Consider the following 6,474-nt stretch of genomic DNA (forward strand, 5'->3'; position numbering starts at 1 on the left):
ATTTCCATGTTCTCTGAGAAATCCTGTTTCTTTCCAGTCACTTAATAAACATCTGTTGAGGTGTGACTTGGGGAAGAGAATGACACAGTTCAGAGGTGGGGGAGGGGGGGTTTTTAATGCTGCTCGAAAATGGGGTGGGAGGCCAGACCCTTCTCCTTCTCTGGACATCGGTTTCCTTATCTTTACAATCGAGATGCTCAATAGGAATTAATTCTGGATGCTTTGGGCTCAATGATTCTAGTGCAGGGATCGGTAAATTTTCTCTATAAAAGGTGAGAGATAGAAAATATCTCTGGCTTTGTAGACAAGAGGCAAAATCAAGGAGCTTATGTAGATATTTATGTAACAAGAGATATCCACAAATTTTTATTGAGATAATTTAAAATATATTAATAATAATTGGATACAAATTTTTGTAATGCAAATCTAATGAGGAGAATGGAATTATTTTTGTTGCTGCTGTTGTTTTGTTGGAGAGATGACAACTTACTTGTGATTCAGAGTTAATGTTTCCCATCATCAGATTAATTGCAAATGTTTAGGCCTTAGACAACCAGAAGAGGAAAGGTGCTCCAGGTGGAGGGGAAGGCATGATCAAAAGCATGGCAGCAATCCATGATAGCACAGGTCATGGGGCGATGAGAATTGATGAAAATGAGGGGATCCATTCTAGGTGAACAAGTCCTCAGGTAAATATCACACAAGAAACAAAATAGATTCTTCCAAAACCAGTCAATTAAAAATTATTTTTTGCCTAATGTGTTTCAGATTTTCCACCCTTGTCACATTCTCTCTGACTGTAGTCATGTTTACGATCACTTTATTATTGGTTATAATTCATAGCCAATTTACTTTTTTAGTTGATGTCTGTAGCTTTTAAAATTCTATGTAATATGCTATCAAAATTTAGCCACTGAGGCCTGATGGATGATATAAACGAGAACGCTGGGGGTTTGAGGTGCTTCTGAATCCTGACTGGATAAAGTAACATGCCCTGATTTGTTTAAATGTCAGTCAGTCAACAGCTGATATACATTCAGAAAAATTTGGATGTTGCCTCTGCAGTGAAGTCATGTTATATACTTTATACATTTCATTTATTATAGGATAGTTTTATATCTTGTAAGTAAATATTTATGTCCAGTTTAATAAATTATACTGTTGATAATGTCCCCAAACAAAATTAATTCTTCTCCCCAAAGTGGCCTGAAAACATGTACCCGTGTTTTTTTTTGTTTGTTTTTTTTTTTTATAGTTTGTGCAAGGCTCCACTGGTGGGCCTGAAGCAGTAATGTCCCACAGAGCACTTTAAGCAGAACTAGTGATTGGTGGTCCAGAGAGGCATGTACCCTATGACCCGCTGTGAGAACTGTTATAGTCTTGAGTTCTAGAGAGCAGAGATAGAGTCAGAGGTTGAAGTGCTGAGGCTTAATTCGAGGTGTCGTCTAGGGCAGGACAGTAATGGAAAGAAAAACGTGAAGCAATGTGAAGTGCTGCATTACCACACCAGCTATTGCTTTATGATGAGCAATGAAGAGACACTCCAGAATGCTCAGCGAGTGCATCTAATGAGCCTAAGGGGAATCTCCCGACAGTTTGTTTGGAGAAATTCTGGCTCAGGGAAGTCAATGAGAGAAATAAGGGAGGGGAAGTTTATCTTCCCAGATCCTTCCCATCTTCTGTTTCTCATTGGTCCAAATTTATCTCATGGAAAGTTAACTTCTCCACACTTTTAGTTTGCATCGTGTGGCCCTTTTGGTGTCTCCTTAGAATGCTAGATCTCATTACCTGCGGTGTGAGATTTCGTTTAAATCCAGAAGAAGCAGTGGAGTCAGAAACTCCAGGTATGTGGCTGCTTGGACCAAATGCATGGCAGTTATCCAGAGAGAGAGTTGATGTTCCCAGAGCAAATGACTGGTCAGCTCCTGGTGGTGCCAACACAATCTGAGAGGTGGGCAGCCTATGGAGTTTGTGTCTGATATAAGGTGTTTAGCCAGATATCAAATTAGTCTTATAGGATAGTTGCCTTTAGAAAGAGAAAGGCTAACAGGCTAGAAGTAAGATTGAAGTGAACCTGAAATGCTGAGTGAAACTCAGATTTCTAGAGAAACAGCAAATGACCATTTCTCATAAAGCAATTTGTACCGATGCGCTACAATGATGAAAATTTGGGAGGCAAATGTTTGGAACAATCAGTGGATTATCTGGCTGGAATGATCTTGGACTTGTTTCTCTTGTTGTGTGTTTAGCACTGTTGGTTGCCTACCCACCTTTCCTCTCTCCCTCAACTCTATCATTTATGAAACATCCACAGTTTAACAAGTCTCACGCCCTCTCCACATGCCCACATACTTCCAGAAAAGCTGCCTCAACCCCAGTCCTGGAGTCTAAATTTTGGTTAGTTCCAATCAATCAGGGACATCCCGTATCTCTTACTGGTGACTGGTTGAGAGATGACTGTGTCATTCAGTTATGCTCAATGAGAAGGATGCTGATGGTTTCTGAGAATATTCCCTTGATCCTTAGAAAGTGATATGGGTATATAAGTTGTCAAGTCTGGGTATGGTGCCTGGATCAGGTGTAACCATCCTGGGACTAAGAAGTAAGCCAGGCTGAGGACAAAGGGTAAGCAGCAGAATAGGCACCTGGGAGAAAAGTGAAGAACTTTGGTCTTAAGTGAGATTTGGTCCATTATATTAGTGAAACCAGAGCCTACTTTATCTCTGGACTTTATGTTATATAAGATAATACTTTTTATCTTACTGTTTAAGGGAATTTAAGTCAGGTATTGGTTACTTGCAACCAAAAACATTCTAAAGAAGAATTAAACACCCAGCAGATGGTAAGTTATTTGAAGGGACAACTGAACTGTTCTTTGTTCAAAAGCTATAATAGAATACATACAGGCAGGGCTCTATTTGTCACAAATTTGGAAGCGTAGAGAGACTCCTGTATGTCAATTGGATGTGGCAGAAGCAGAGTCAAGTAACAGGACACATTTTTTCTAAAACTCTCCAGGCCCTATTTCTGATTGCCAATTTTTCTTTTCCTACTATAGGCAGAGATAATGAAAAATACCTTTGAGGTCTGTCGTAAAGGTGCAATAAGGTGTTGTATATGAAGCCCCGTGAAGAGGGCAATCACACATTCTTCCTACAGCATGCTTGTTGATATTCCTCATGTTGACAAAAATATACTTTTTACTACCATGGCAGAGGTTTTGACTTTTTCTAACTGACTATATGAGATAATAGTAGAGAAAAAAATGCTAACTTGGTTTTGACTATACTCAATAAGCGATAAAGCACTTACCACTCATGAAATACTATGATTTTGTGATCATTCAGATTTAGCTGTAATAAAGGCATGTGTTCATATCTGAGATCCTATATTATTTATATTGTTTAATTTTTGCTATAGATGAAGATCAATATCCAGAGTATGAATAGAACCTTTAGGGGTATGTCTATTCGTATGATCTGGCTAATTTTTAAAAGCATAGAACTTTTGTGAATATTAAAATTCTGGAGTTAACAATTAGTTATCTTCTTCCATCAAAACTTAAAAACTTGCACCAGGCCGTGTTGACATGGCATAAATAATTTATGTGAAATGCACTTGGTACTTATTAACTTGAACAATTTAAATGTTTGAGATGCCCTTGGCTCAATTGGCCTGATTGAACTTACTCTATATTGCATATGACTTCATGGTAAGGCTTCATACACTGTTTCCTCAACCTATACTTTGCCCATCTCTTCTCTTTTATTATAGTTCCTGAGCATCCCCCAACATCATTCTCTCTTACGTTCTCCATTCCAGTGGAAGAGCCCCATTTGGTTAGTTTACTTACTCGTCAACCACAGGGCCTGGCTTGATGTGGCCAGTCAGATGGAGAGCACGACATGCTTCAGAAAATGGTGGTTGTGGATGATAACAAGCCACCATGAAGTACATTTAAGGATAACTTTTATTACAGAAGTAGTATGTTGTGATTGCAGGCTTCAGAAAGAGGGGGAAAAACACCCCATCTGGAGGAAACCATTTTCAACATTTAGTTGTGTAACTTAAAACCTATTCCCACCCCCTTTCTCTTTCTTTTTGCGTATACACAAAAATACATATACAGTTTTTTTTTTGGTAAGAATGAGGAAGTTGGATCAAAATATTTATATATTTTATTCTTTTCCCCTTTATGAACATGGATTTATTTCCACATATGCTTATTTTAAAAGGTTGCATGTGCCCTATCTTGAGAATGCACAACTTATTTAATCTATTTCTTATTTTTCTATTGATGAAGATTCATATTATTTTCTACTTTTTTTCGTTATAAGCAATATTGAAATGAAAATACTGGTACACATATTGCACATTGCTCTATGATCATCTCTGTGACAAGCCTAAGCGAATCAATTGAAAAACTATTAGAAAAAAATAAAAGTGCTGAGCAAGGTGGTCAGCTATCAAATGAATATATCAAAATCGATATCTTTTCTAACATGCCAGCAGGAATCGGTTAGAACTTTTAATGAAAAAGGAGATCCCATTCACAATAGCAACCAAAGCATAAACTACCTAGGAATAAATAATAAAAGGTGTCTAAGATCTATGTGAACAGAATTATAATATTCTATGGAGAAAAAAAATATATAAAAGAAATGTTTGTTCATGTATTGGAAAATCAGTATTGTAAGGATGTAAATTCTCCTTAATTTAATTTATTCTGCCCACCTGATCCCCATGGGGGTCCTAACTGTATTTTTAAGGAGGAGGGTGCAGGAAGAGACTGAATATGGTTTTTCACAATGCACCTGTGGAGAGTGGATCATGAGACTGAGCTGAGCACACACACTAGCCTCCCGTTCTCTTTCTAAACTCCTAGAAATAGCAAAAAGCATAGTATTTAAAAACAAATCTATAGTAATACTGGAAAACCATAAGGGATCTTCTAGATGGACATTTAAGAAATCCCTGATATAGTTCAGATTAGACTGAAATGGGAAATCTGCTGCCTACAACATGAGTACAATGGTTTTTCTTCACAAGATAGGAACAGTTTCAGGACAGGTTCAAAGTCAGGAGAGGCTGATAGAGGAAGAGGAAGAGGCCCTGGAATAACCCTCAGCATGACTGTGTGTCGTGCCACAGAAGGAGAAGCAAGGAGGCTCAGTAATATCTCCTCCCCGCAAATTGTGCCAAGTGGTACACAGCAAAAATATCTGCTTGTCCCCCACCCCTGGAAGAAGCAATGAGTGAGATTACTTGGGCCTGAGATAAAGGACAGTGTCTCAGATAGCCTCTGACATTATATGGAGGGGAAGGTCCAAAAACTGGTAAGATGAGCTACAAGCCTGCCTTGCAAGACAGCACATTTTCTTCTCTCCACAATGAATGAAGAAAAATACAGTATTCACAGCAAGCTAATAGAAAATCTCAAAGTCAAAATGCTCACATTAACAAGAATCACTAAACACTTTGCAAAGACTAACGTTATGAAAAAAAGCCAGCAGAATCAATAATTAGATGAGGGAATACAACCAACTAGAATTAATAGAGCAAACAGAAAAATAAAGCAAATATGTTCTAAAATCTTCTTTTTAATGTGTGTATGTCACATGTTAGGATATGTCACACCTTGTCTAACAATTACCTTGTTGAAGGACATTTAGGTATTTCCAATTTTCCATTATTATGTGCAATGTGAAGAGATGATCTATGTACAAGCCTCTCTGAACATACGTGTGAGTATAAAATCAACTAGCTAAATATATTTCTTGAGGAGGAGACATATCAACTATTCTATGATAGAAATTTTGGGATGACATTCTTTTAATTTTGATTATTATATCTTAATCCCATTCAACAGTGACCTAATAAAATAACTTTAGGAAGCATTTGCAAATTTGTTTTTTCTTGGTAGAATTAATGTCATTCTAAGTTAGGCATTCTTACTTTATTTTCAAAGCTTACTTTGATAAAGGCGAGTGTCTTGTTATATATGCCTCAACATTTTTAAAGCTATTAGAATTACTGCCATATTCCATAGAGTCATTCAGCATGGAGCAAAACTTGGGGCCTTATTTATTTAGTCACCTGTGACATAAAATTGATTCAAAACTATTTTCTGAGAAGAAGCTTGACTGGCCCTGCCCATGAGCTAATGGGTAAAAGGAAACCCTGTAAGTTACACAGTTCTTCCTGAGCAGTTGATTTGTTTCCTGTCTTATGGACATTGTAAATTGTGTAGCTGACCTGGTTTTCCTTTTTCCATTGGCTGACAGCCACATTATGGGTCACAGTTCACACTATGATGTGTATTTTAAACTTCATTCCTGTTCTTTGTTTGTATCTCCCATGTTTTTTTTTTTAATCTTTCACTTTACTTTTAATTTTAGCTATTTCTTGTATTTTAATGTCTCCTTATAAACCCTTTTAAATTCTTGCTGAAACAATGTGTGATAGAGATGAATA

This window comes from Pteropus vampyrus, unplaced genomic scaffold (assembly GCF_000151845.1).
Source record: "Pteropus vampyrus isolate Shadow unplaced genomic scaffold, Pvam_2.0 Scaffold1, whole genome shotgun sequence".
In the NCBI taxonomy this organism is placed as follows: Eukaryota; Metazoa; Chordata; class Mammalia; order Chiroptera; family Pteropodidae; genus Pteropus; species Pteropus vampyrus.